Source organism: Odontesthes bonariensis, chromosome 8 (genome assembly GCF_027942865.1).
Source record: "Odontesthes bonariensis isolate fOdoBon6 chromosome 8, fOdoBon6.hap1, whole genome shotgun sequence".
Lineage (NCBI taxonomy): Eukaryota > Metazoa > Chordata > Actinopteri > Atheriniformes > Atherinopsidae > Odontesthes > Odontesthes bonariensis.
This window is the reverse complement of record NC_134513.1, coordinates 25229137-25242387: the sequence shown is the minus strand read 5'-3', so window position 1 is coordinate 25242387 and position 13251 is coordinate 25229137.

Sequence of the window (13251 nt, the reverse complement as noted above, 5' to 3'; positions counted from 1 at the left end):
CTCGATTACTGTAACGCTCTTTTAACTGGACTTCCCAAAAAGAGCATTAAAAATCTGCAGCTCATCCAGAACGCTGCTGCTGGAGTTTTAACCCGGACTAAGAGATCTGAACACATCACACCAGTTTTAAAATCTTTACACTGGCTTCCAGTCAGTCACAGAGTAGATTTTAAAAGCCTGCTGATGGTTTACAAATCCCAGAACGGTTTAGGCCCAAAATACATCTGTGATGTGTTCAGAGAATATAAAGCCAGCAGAGCTCTTAGATCCAAGGACTCAGGTCAGCTGGTCCAGTCCAGAGTCCAGACTAAACATGGAGAAGCAGCATTTAGCTGTTACGCTCCAAACAAGTGGAACAAACTGCCAGTGGAGATTAAACTTTCACCAAATGGAGACATTTTTAAATCCAGGTTAAAGACATTTCTTTTCTCATGTGTCTATGCATGAAATATCTTTTAACTTATCTAGACTGTTGCCTGTTTTTAAATTCATTTAAATGATTTTATTTGTTTCTCTTTATATTCTTTTATGTATTTTTAATGCTTCTTGCACTCCCTGCTGCAATGCTTTTATTTTATATAAAGCACTTTGAACTGTTTGTACATGAAATGTGCTATACAAATAAATTTGATTTGATTTGATTTGATAAAGTCTCATTTCAGCTGTTGGTCTGTCCACCGAACACAGAAGTATTGATCAGTTTGCAAACTTTGACTACTGAACAGGAACATAATTATTATCACTTTAACTGAATCTGGAAACATGTTAGGATTGTTTGCTTGTGCTTCTCACCGGATTGCAAGAGGTCTCGGACTTTTCAATCCCCATCCACCCGTACCGATCCTCAACCCTGAAGTTGCACGACTCATAAAGCGGTATCAGGACAATGCTTCTTCCACAGGAACAGAAGGTCTGTTTAAGGATGTTGAGGATGACTCTCCTTCAACCAGTGGCCACAAATCTCCTACCAAACAAACAGTTCCAGAAGTCCAGCATCAAGAAGACAGGAACCAGCCTGCAGCTCCAACACATTTTAAAGAAGGAGCCTTCAGAGGATTAAGAAAGCTGCATCAGAAATCTGCCATTTCAAGAGGACCGGACTGCTTATCTCATGAGACACCTGATGATCCTTATGTGATGCACAGGTGGCATTTAGATAATGAGAATCTGAGACGTTCTGCAGATGTCAGAGATTCTCAACCTGTAGTTCAGAAAGAAGAAAAAAGTAATGAATCAGAGGACACAGAGACACCAAAGCCCCCTAAAGGAGGAGCTGTTTCACCTACAGTTCAAACTAAAGTTCCAGCTGCTGAGGATGACTCTCCTTCAACCAGTGGCCACAATTTAACCGCCAAACAAACAGTTCCAGAAGTCCAGCATGGAGAACGTTGGGATGTTCTTGCAGGTGTTGATACGATGAGAGACCCAGCAGCCGATGCAAGCAATGAGGATGGTTTGTCCAGAAGCAGCTTGGCTCTGCATGAAGATCAGAATGGTTGGATCATCAGAAAGTCCCACCTGTTCTGCAGCAATATCAAAGCTGCGATTGACAGCACCAGAAGAAGAGTGAAGCTTTGGACGAACCGAGCCTGCACAAGAACTGCATCTGGTGTGGAGAGGATAGGACAAACACTTTTTTTCCTCTTCGGGAGAATCCATAATGTGTCTCCAGATGTAATTATGGTTTTACTTCTAGGTTGGCTGATGTTACTCAGTCTTCTTTTCAGAGGCCTTTCTGCTGCTTTTCATAAGATTCAAAGAATGATTTGCAAGATTTTTTACTGAACCCAGAGATGATCTTGCAGCTCCAAGAACCTGATATCAACCTGCTTATATTTCTTAGTCACCATAGTTTCATCGACCTTCTTTAGACACACATTTGACAGAACTCTTAGAAACATTTTCAGCTGCTTTCATCCAGTCCAGCTCTGACTTTGACGCAGCTGTGACTGAGAACTGCAGCTTTCCACAAGACGACTAAAAGAGACTTTATTCACTAAATTCACGAGACAAAACATTTTCCCTCCCACGGCTGCTCCTGTGGGGGTGAAATTTCTGCTTCCATCCCCACAGAATAATGCTTTGAATCTAACTCAGGAAAAGTCATGAAAACAAGAGAGAGGTATAGGATACTTTGTGTCAAAAAAAGATTTATGGGGGGTAATAAAAGTGTGATTTATGAGGGGGGTAATAAAACTGTCATTTATGAGAGGCAATAAATGACGTGTGACCTTTGATGTACGTATTCCCGGGCACATCAAAGGGTTAGCTAGGGGTAATAAAAGTGTTATTTATGAGGACGGTAATAAAAACGTCATTTATGAGAGGCAATAAATGACGTGTGACCTTTGACGTGTGACCTTTGATGTACTTTGATGTACGTATTTCCGGGTACGTCAAAGGGTTAGCTATATCATGTGGCAGAGGGGGTGGTTTAGGGGGGTTTGTATTCACAGTATTTGATTCTCACAGCGGGTGTCAGCGAATGGTCAGACATTTGGTTTTTCTACATTTGGCTTCAAAGGGGTCGTTATTAGTACAATGAGATAGAATGAAAAAACATAGTTATATGTAAATTGTCCCCATGACTTTAAGAACCAATGAGATGACAGGAGGGTGGGGTTTTGGTAATGGATAAAAACCCAGACGGGGTCTACGTGTAGAGAGCGACAACGTTGTGAAAGATAGCTGATTCACAATGAGTAGGACAAGGAGCCGTGCGGTTAAAGAAGAAGAAGAGAAATCTTCCCAAGCGGCGGAGCGTTTATTTACTCGGCGCTCTCTCATTTGTGAGACACCGGTAACGATATATCAAGATCCTCCACTGATACCAAATGCACCGAAAAGGAGTATGGTGTTCTTGTGCAGGACCCAGCAACCCCCGCCTGAATCTCTACATCAAGAATGGTCGTTGGAGTCCTATGGAATGCAAGGAAAATGGGGGTATGTGTTCAAGTATGAAACAGGCGACCTCTGTCTGTATCAGCTCGATGCGGATGATGAGAAGCTGGGACCCCTGACCAGTGTGGGCACGCTAACCTCCAACGACTGGGGAGTGTTGAAGCTAGCAACCCCCCGTTCTCCTGGAGGTTTGGATCCATCTGAGAATGCGACAACCGTGAAGGAAGACCCTGGAGAAATCAAGGGGGCATCTGCAGCTAAACGCCCGAGATTGATGACACCTCTAAATGACATCGAGCTAGCCCAAAGAAGGATGGCTTTCAATGCGGTGTGGCAATCGAGAACAGCCGTCACTGGTCGCTGGTTCTTTCGTGCAAGCTACCGGAAACCTAATGAGAAGGATGACGCTGATCTTTTTGTTCTTGAGTGTTTTAACTCAGACTGTGGTGTGTTTAGGAGGGTGCTAGCAATACCTCGAGCTGCATGGGTGGACAAGATGAAAGAAATAGCGGATCGAATTTCCTTGCTCTTCCGGAGCTGTCAGAATTGGGTTGAAATTCTGGCAGTCAAGAAGACTCTGGCTCTATAGACACGCCTCCAATGAGGTGTTACCTCATCATCCTCCACCCCCCAAACATTAACCACACCCATTCCTCCAGGTTTATAAAAGAGACACTCCATCACACACTCTTACCCAGCGATCGAGACAAGGAACAGGATGAGAACTAATGCGCAGAAGACAATGTCAGGGGAGATCCCTGAATGCAGTTCACTGGAGACTTCTCCGACGATCTTGGTGCAGCCTGGGAGCCCGACAGCATCACCGCAGTCTGGATCACCAGACACTGGTAGATACAGCATGGAACCGTATCACCCTCCTTCACCGTCGCCTTCACCCGAAAACTTCTCCTCCTCCTCCTCTTCTCTCGAGATTGAGTTCTCCCCCACGGCACCTGATGACTGCGTCTTAACGCTCTACCGGGTAGGATCAAGCATCAACACCATGGCCATAACACCAGAGGAAGTTGAGTTTGACGAGCAGGAGGACTCCCAACTTCCATCAGGCCAGGGTGCATCGGCAGGCACTCAGGATGACCGTGGAGCGGAGGACGTGGATGGAAGAGGAGAGGGCGAGGATGAATTTGATGGGTGGGTGCACGCAGGCTTCATCAAAGTTGTAAAAATTGCCGTGTTGCATCTCTTGAATGAGACCATCAAAAAATTCATGGTGGAATGTTGCTACGGGTGCAGCGTGGACCATCCCAGTTTACGGCAACATCAGTGTAAGGATGTGGTGGAGGATGATTTCTTCCATACCAACTACTATAGACTGATGCGTGAACTTTATAATCAACGATTCGTTGCTTCTATTCAGCATCTTCTGACTGCGCGCAGGATTCGTGAAGACGATGGGAGAGTCAGGGCTGTGGCAGAAGCTTACTTGTATGAACTGACGCTGATGAAACAAATCTATACTCCTATTCAGGATATGTACGAGCAGTTGATTGGAGAGGATGCAGAGAAAATGCAGCAGCTTCAAACCATGACAAAGTTTTGGGAGGGTTGAAGGAGAGGGTTATAACTTCTTTTATTTTTTTCACTGACTCATTTTATAAATGTTTAGACTAGTGATGTAATCATGTGTGATGTTGTTATACCATCTAACTTTTTTTTTTTTTATGCTTTTTCATGAATATGTATATGTGTGTGTGTGTGTGTGTGTGTGTGTGTAATAAAAAGATAACGTTGAAATATAGTTGCGTTTTATGTTTTTCATCAGTACATCTGTGAACCTGCATAAGACAAGATGACTGAAGAGAGATTAATGAAAAAGGTTTACTACGATCCCGGCTGCCCAGGTAGTTTTGGAGGAGTAGAGAGCTTACGTAAAACTGTACAGTATGAAAATGGTGAGAAAGTTACACGTGAAAAAGTTCAAGAGTTTTTATCAAAGCAAGACACGTATACTCTCCATAAACCCGCGAGAATACATTTTCCGAGAAATAGAGTTTTTGTCACTAGCCCTTTAAAGCAATTCCAGGCAGATCTCTGCGACATGCAGGCCCTGGCGGAACACAACGATGGTTATAATTACCTATTAACAGTTATTGATGTATTTTCAAAAAAGGCATACGTTCGTACTCTCAAGAGAAAAACCGCTGCAGAGGTGGTGAAGGGTTTTGAATCTGTTTTTAGAGAAAGTGAGACACCTAAAAAACTTCAAACAGATGCTGGTAAAGAATTTTTTAACAAGAAATTTAAGGCTTTATTAGAGCACCATAACATTAAACATTTCGCCACGCCTAGTGAAGTAAAAGCATCAGTGATTGAGAGGTTTAACCGGACTTTAAAATCGAGGATGTGGAGATTTTTTACTGCTAACAACACCCGTCGATACCTGGATGTCCTGCAGGATCTTGTGAAAAGTTACAACCATAGTTACCATTCAAGCATCGGAATGTTACCAATGCAGGTGACTTTAGAAAATACCCTTCAAGTGTTTAAAAACCTGTACGGAAGTACTTCAGGTCAGCGACGTCCAGACACCAAGATGAGATTTAAAATAGGGGATAGTGTAAGAATATCTAAACTGCGAGGTGTGTTTGACAAAAAATATGAACAAAGTTATACAGATGAGGTGTTTACAGTGAGTGACCAGATTGCCCGATCTCCTCGTGTATACAAACTCAAAGATTTCGATGGAGAACCTATCGAGGGCTCCTTTTATGCGGAGGAGCTCCAGAAAGTCCAACTGAGTAAAGATAAGATGTACCAAGTGGAGGAGGTGTTAAAACGACGCACCGTCAGAGGTGTAAAACAGGTCTTTGTCCGCTGGAAAAACTGGCCCGAGAAATTCAACAGCTGGGTTAGAGCCGGCGACCTTTGCGGTATATAAGAGATGACTTCACCACCGCCCTCACCATTGACTTTACACCATGAACCGAACGGTAGAGGACGAAGGGTTTTATATCACCCTGCCGTCTAATGCCAGTCTCAACGTTTTTAAGAATAATTCTAGCTCAAGCTTCCGTGTCGACTTGGCCCAACACATCGACTTACAGGGTTCGTGGCAGGTTGCCTTAACAGAAATTTCTTATCCACACACATGGCACAATGTTCCGAGGGGTCAGGCTTATTTTGAGTGGAAAAAGACGGGTGCGGAAAAGGTCCACCGTCAGAATATAGGATGTGGGTACTTTAAAGATTTGTATCAACTCAGGGCAGAGATTGAGGGTCACCTTAGAAAAATAGATTCTGATATCTATCTCCAGCTAAATACGGTTGAAAATAGACTAATGTATCAGGCCGGTGGCCAGTATAATCTGCGTTTTTATCCACCAATGTGCTACATGTTAGGTGTAGAGCAGGGTAATTGGATCATGTTTGATACAAGGGTGGCACCTCACCCGATGGATTTAAAATCAGGTTTCTACCAGCTTTATTGTTACAGCGATGTGGTTGCCCCACAAATTGTTGGTGATGCGTACGCACCTCTCTTACGAACAGTTAGAGTAGAGGGGAAGTTTGGTGATATAATCACGCATACTTTTAACCCAGTCAACTATCTACCTGTAGCAAAGAGACACATTGAAAACATTCAGATCGAGATCAAAACAGATCAAAATGTTCCGGTAAATTTTACTTACGGGAAAACCATTGTGAGATTACATTTTCGACCGGTGAAAACGCAGCACGTTATGAAATGACGATCATTCAGTCGGATATCACAGTGAGAGTAAGACATCAAGCAAACGTTAAGCCAGAGGTGATACCTGTATCAGAAAAAACAAAACAAAAACAAAACGATAACGAGACACAGCAGCAGCATGGTTAAAATGAACATGCGGGATGACCCGCACCGTTTTGTGAACTATTACCAAAACCAGGTCGGAGGAACTCTGCCAGGCTTTTACGGAGCACCTGTAATGTACGGTCGGGGGATAGGGTCTATTTTTTCAAAATTATTTCGCTTTGTTGCGCCCTTAGTTAAAAGAGGTTTCGCTATAGCTAAGCCGCATCTGAAAACAGCGGCTACAAATATTGCGTCAGATGTCGTGGGTAAAGCCATGAGGAAAATATCGGGTTCTACAGACACGGGTGGTCAGGAGGGGTCGGGGGTAATGGTTATGTCACGAAGACCTAGGAAGCGACCACCGGGTGAACGTGTGAGGAGAGTACAAATACAGAAGGCGGCTAAAAAGAAGAAGTCAGTTGGAAAAAACAGACCTAGGGGTAGGAAGTCAGCACGGAGGAGAGATATATTTCACTGAATCATAAAAAGAAAGAGCAGAGGGTGAGAATAAAACATGGCTCTTTTACATCACAAATCCCCTGAATGCACCCTGGCAGAACTGGACTTGTTTTCAGTACCCATGACCCAGCTATCTATCGAGGATAAGGTCTACACAGAAATTATGCCAATTTCCGCCATTGCTGAGAACGGACCGATTGAGTTTTTTATACCTGGAGATGGTGAAAAATATCTTGATCTGAATGACACCTTGCTACATCTCCGTGTTAAGATTACCAATGCAGATGGAACTGACCTGGCGAACGATGCACCAGTGGGCCTCATCAATTATCCTCTCAATACACTTTTCAGTCAATGTGATGTTACTCTGGGGGATAGATTAATTTCACAATCCAGTGCCACACATCCTTATAGAGCCATGATTGAGACTTTACTCAACTTTTCTGAAGATACATTAAAGAGTCAGTTCAGCGCAGGTCTTTACTATAAAGATACAGCCGGTTCTGTTGACTCTGTAGTAACCAATAATGGTCCAAACAGAGGATTAAACCAGAGAGCGGCCTCTACAGCTAATTCCAGAGAAGTACATCTAATGGGGCCTCTCCACGGGGATGTCTTTTTCTGTGAGAGACTTCTGCTTAACTCTGTGGATATGAGAATTAAACTAACCAGGGCTAGTGAAGCCTTTTACCTCATGGGTGCTAGAGATTCAACTTTCCGATTGTTGATATTAGGTGCCTCTCTTTTTATCAAAAAAGTTGCAGTCTCCCCAGCGGTTCGTCTAGGTCATACATCAGCCTTAATGAGAGGAAATGCACTCTACCCTTTGTCACGAGTGAATGTGAAAACATACTCCATTCCTGAAAACTCGAGGATATGTAATCAGGAGAATCTCTTTTTGGGCACGATGCCTAAATATATAGTTTTAAGCATGGTGCATCACGAGGCATTCACGGGGAGACGTGACCTCTCACCTTTTAATTTTAAGCATATGGATATAGAATATCTAGCCCTCTGTCAAGATGGTAAACAAGTTCCCGCCAAGGCATTCCAGCCACAGTTCAACCAAGGCATTTCAGTCAGAGAATTTTACAACATGTTCACTGCTACCGGCCGTCATTTAAAAGACCTCCCTCTGAGTATCAGTCGTGACGAGTTTAACGATGGCTACACACTGTTTGTGTTCAATCTCAACCCTGCCGAAGATACAGAGGCGCTGTCACCTGTTTCCAACGGGAATTTAAGATTGGAAATGAGGTTTAGAATCCCTCTTCCTCATACCACTACTCTGATTGTTTACGCGTGTTACGATTCCATTTTGGAGATTAACTCAAGAAGACAGGTGCTGGTGGACTATTATTAAAAAAGAGTGAGCATGAATAACTATGAGATCGACACCCTGCTGCATCACCTACTGGGTGACCTGTTCTGCGGCGTGTGGGCGTGTGACCAGCTCCCCTTACTCACACAAACGTTTACAAAACCAGCCTACTTTATCGTGAACACGCATCCTTCTCACATGCCCGGAGAACACTGGTTAGCTCTGACTTTGGAGGAAAATGGTCAAGCCACCTTTTTTGATTCTTATGGGTTACCGCCAGATTTTGCTCACTACCCGTCAGACACTGTGTCATTTCTGAACGATCGGTCCCGGAAAATATTGTACCATAATCGTCAACTTCAGAACACCCTGTCCATAGTATGCGGTCAGCACTGTATTTACTACCTATGCCGACGAGCCTGTGGGTTATCTATGCAGGAAGTGTTAACTTCCTACGATGAGGATGTTCTTAAAAATGATGCGATGGTATCTAACTTTGTGAAAAAATATCAGAGATGTATCAGAAACCAAAGTGGTGCATCTTTTCACCACAGAGCCTGCTCTCTACAGATGTTCAAAGACTGTTACAAATTGTGAATGCATGAAAGTGATCATTCCATCCTATTTTTTTTTTCAAAAAAAGAAGACTGTACACTGAAAAAAACTGATCAATAAAACTTTTTTATTGAAAACTAATAATTGTGTGTTTCTATTCATTTCTTACAGAGGTTTAAGGTTAAAAGGTAGTCCACGGGGGAGGTTTTGTCCTTTTACGTAAACTTTGTCCATTTGCAGCCTCATCCCGCTCACCCTGTACTGGTCTTGAAAATTGCGGGGAGAGGGTTATTGTCTTTTTAGGTTTTACAGAAGGGTTTTTCTCCAAACCACTCGGTCCCATTTTGAGGCGTTGGTACTGATCACGGGCTTGTGGGTTGTTCACAGAGGATATGGGTATGTTCAGTTCATTCAGGGTATTAAGAAAACTCACCCACCCCGTCGGCTGCAGGGTTTGGTTTTTCCTCTTAAAAGGGAGCATAAGATTTTTAAGTAAATCAATCAAATGAGATCCTCTGACAACGTGCCCTTGATAAACAAATTCTCCTCTGGAGGTCCAGCCGTTTCTCTCTGATAATTTTCTCAGAATGTATTCCCCATTTCGACGATCACGCTTAGGAAGGATTTTTAGCACATCATTCGCAGTTGCATCCAATTCTATCTGATCGGACTCGTGAACACGATCCGTCTCAGTGGAATCTGATTCAGGTATTGGATCATTAAGGCTTTTACGCTGTAGACTCACAGTCACTCGAGGTTCCTCTATCTCACCTTGTTTGATTAGGGTGAGATATCTTTGTAACAGAGCGTCATATTTCTTAATTTTTTCATAAGAGCTCATTCCTGACTCATCAAGTATAGCTCTCATTTTACCATCCAATTCCTCCTCAGCCGTCTGTCTGATGGAAGTCTCTGGTTGAGTCAAATGTCTGAACTGATGGGGTGAAACGAGAAACATTTTTTGTGCAGTTCTGAGAGACATGATTTTTTTTTTTTTTTTTTTATTTATCTTCTGATGATTCCACCGACTAGATCTCCAATTAAGGGTGCGAGAGCTGCTAGAATCGGTAGAATAAAACCTCCTCTTTGGTTTTTGAGAGCCAGCTGTTTACGTTTTAAACCGCTTCTCTTATCAGCCAGCAGTCTGATAACTCTCTTTTGCTTTTTCAATTTCCGATATTGAGCAGGTGACAGTTTAATGTTACCCTTTAAAATATTTAGAGCAATTTCACACAAAGCACGAAGAAAATCCGGTGAACAATGAGTAAGAATGTCTTTACGTTTCTGAGGTGTGGCGTGGTACAGAGCTCTGAGTAAAGGAGCATTCCTTCTTATAAGCGCGGACATCGTGAATTACTCTGCTTTGGGATGTAGACAACTGGCCACTGACCTGGAAGCACACCTGTTCTCAGTCTGTATTGTTCTGGACATGAGTGAGTGAGATCAACAATTAAGTACCCGTGCGGTTCTCTGGTAGCGTCTTCAAAACTTTCCAGGAAGAGAGCCTTCTGCGAAGGGAAGATTTGACGGGCTAGTATATTCACCTGCAATCTATCTCTGGGGTTCTTAAACAACACAAGATAATTACTGTTTAGACTGATGGTGCGACTGTACTTTCCTTGATGAAACACATTCTGAGTCAACATCATAACACTCATGTTTCTATGATGTCTGTACTGTGTGAAAATTTTCACCACTTCAGGATGGTCCGACGCCTGAAAAATAACATCATCCAGAATAACCAAGTGCTTTAGATCAGGAGGAAACAGATTTTCATCTTCAAAGGAGTGAGGCAATCCATCCACAAATTTGATCTTTTTATTCATCCGCTGCAGTTCAGCATACAAAGGTTGGAAAGACGTGTAAATCCACACAATATTGTCAGGTACAACATCCATTACAAGGTTACAATTCATTAAAACATTTTTTACAAAGTAAGACTTCCCACACCCGCTCGGTCCCACAACCAGACATGAAAAGGGTGTCTTTAGTCTGGGATCAAAATCAACCTCTTTAACCGAGAACTGTGACATTTTTAGTTTGTTTTTTTATTTACAATTTCCTGTTTCACCTCTGAACCATTCTTAATAACCGAAAGGGAGAGTTGTTCCGTCCGGAAAGAGACGCCTTTTGTCATACACCACCCTGAACTTTTTGAGGAATGTCGCATTTTTTAACTGAAACACCTTTTTATCCCTCCTGATGGTGCGTTGAGGAGTCTCAATCACTTCATCTCTGGAACCAGCCAGGTAACCCTCCACCAACTCTTTGACGCTGTCAAAGTTGACCTTCTCGCAGCATTCATGCGTCTGAGTGATGCCTTTAACGCGCATCGAAACCTTTTTCTTGTTTTTGGTCTGGTAGGCGTAACTCTTGGGTCCAGCTGCAACAAACTCTTGGATTGTATCACCCGCCAACTCATCAGTCAAGTCACCCAGATAGTTCCCCAACTTTAGAGGAGTCTCACCATCCTTCACCACATAGATCAGACTGTCTGTGTCTATGTAGAGAATTTTGTCCTGCATGATTTCTAGACAGGTGTACAGTTTTAACCGTGCATAAGCGGTGGTGAACGCAGCAATGAATACATTGTTCGTTTTACTCGGAGGGGTAATTGACCGCTTTTTGTAGACCCATTGCAACATGCACATATCCAGATTCAGGAAGTGGAAGTATGTTACCTTGTATTTACCCGAGAACATGAAGTTAAAAAATTCATTCGGGTCACTGATGATGGTTGTCTGGGGCAGGTCACTCCTCTGGGCGAATTTCCCCCAGAAACTGTTCAAACACAATTTAGCAACCTGTCTTTTAGCAGGGTTTACCTCTATTTTGTCGGGATCCAGCTGGATGCCCTGATGGAGTTTGTAATCTCTGATGTATTTCAACTTACTCTCCTCATCAACTGCATCAGTAGGGTAACCGGAAGCCTCCTGCTTACCCTTGAGAAACGTGTGTATGTAATCAACGAAGATCGTGCTACTGGATCTGTCAAAATGCCACACCTCTGTGATTTTAGCAAGACGGTAACCCAGCTTTAACGCCTTGCTAAACTCCACACTCACCCACACACCTGTTAGAGCCCTCTCCTCATCACTGTGACTGCATGCATCTGTCTGGTTATTCATTTCTGCGCATGAACGACAGAGAGTGAACACAAGTTTACCGTGAGATGTCCTGTAAGGTAAAACAGGGAAAAACAGACCACGCGGGGGGTAAACGACGGCTCTAATGAAACCAAAGTAGCTGTCAGGGTCACCAAAATCTTTACAGATAATCGTGGGATGACCAAGGGGGTAGGGAAAGTTGCAGTTTACATAGGGGTACAGAGATGTAAAGTCAGCATAGTGCACAGTTTCACCTACCCCTGCAGTGTATCTCAGCCTGAGTGCACAGGTTCGACCACCGTACAGAGCCTGTCGGGGGGAGAGTGGTTCGGGGGCATTATATTTCTTGAGAAATTCAATCACCCCCGGGTTGGTTTTCTTCATATCGGTCCATTCATGCCCCCACATGACATGTACACGATGACCGTGCACTAACCGAAGCATCGCTTCCCTATCACGGGTTGCTGTATAGAACTGCTCAAATGGTATCCTCCTCATCTGACAAGTATCCTTAGGCAGATAGCACTTGGGACAGCCATGAAAGAAACAACCGTGAAACTCAAAAATCTCACCCACACCGCTGTTGTTTTCTGCATAACCGTCCACACGATAGGGTCCTATCGTCCTCTCCCCACTGTTTAACGCGTGTCCGATGTGTATGCCCCTGGTGTATGCTTCCCACTCGATCCACTGGATCGCCGCGTGTGAGAAAGTTTTACACTGAGTTCTGTAATCAAAGGGTGATGGTATAGCCAGGGTTTGAGGCTTGAGAAAGTTACTGACGAACACCCGCATGCATGCCGATGCTATTGTGATACACTTGAGGGGATCCACGTGCGTGTCATTAAAAAACTGCTCCCTGAATATAACACACCCTTTGGAAAGAATTTCAACATCATTCTTACAATAGTGAAGAACTTCTTTTTCAAAGTTGAATGTACCCTTACTCACTTCACCGTACCACCTGTAAAAATCCTCCTGCTCACAGGGACTCATGAGTTCTACAGAGTAGTAGTGAGGTGAAGGGTAAGGCCCCACATAATTCAAATTCAGCACTGAAGAGAATCTGTGGGGAAAGAAACCTTTGCAGTGATCAGTGAAACCTAACGCTTTAG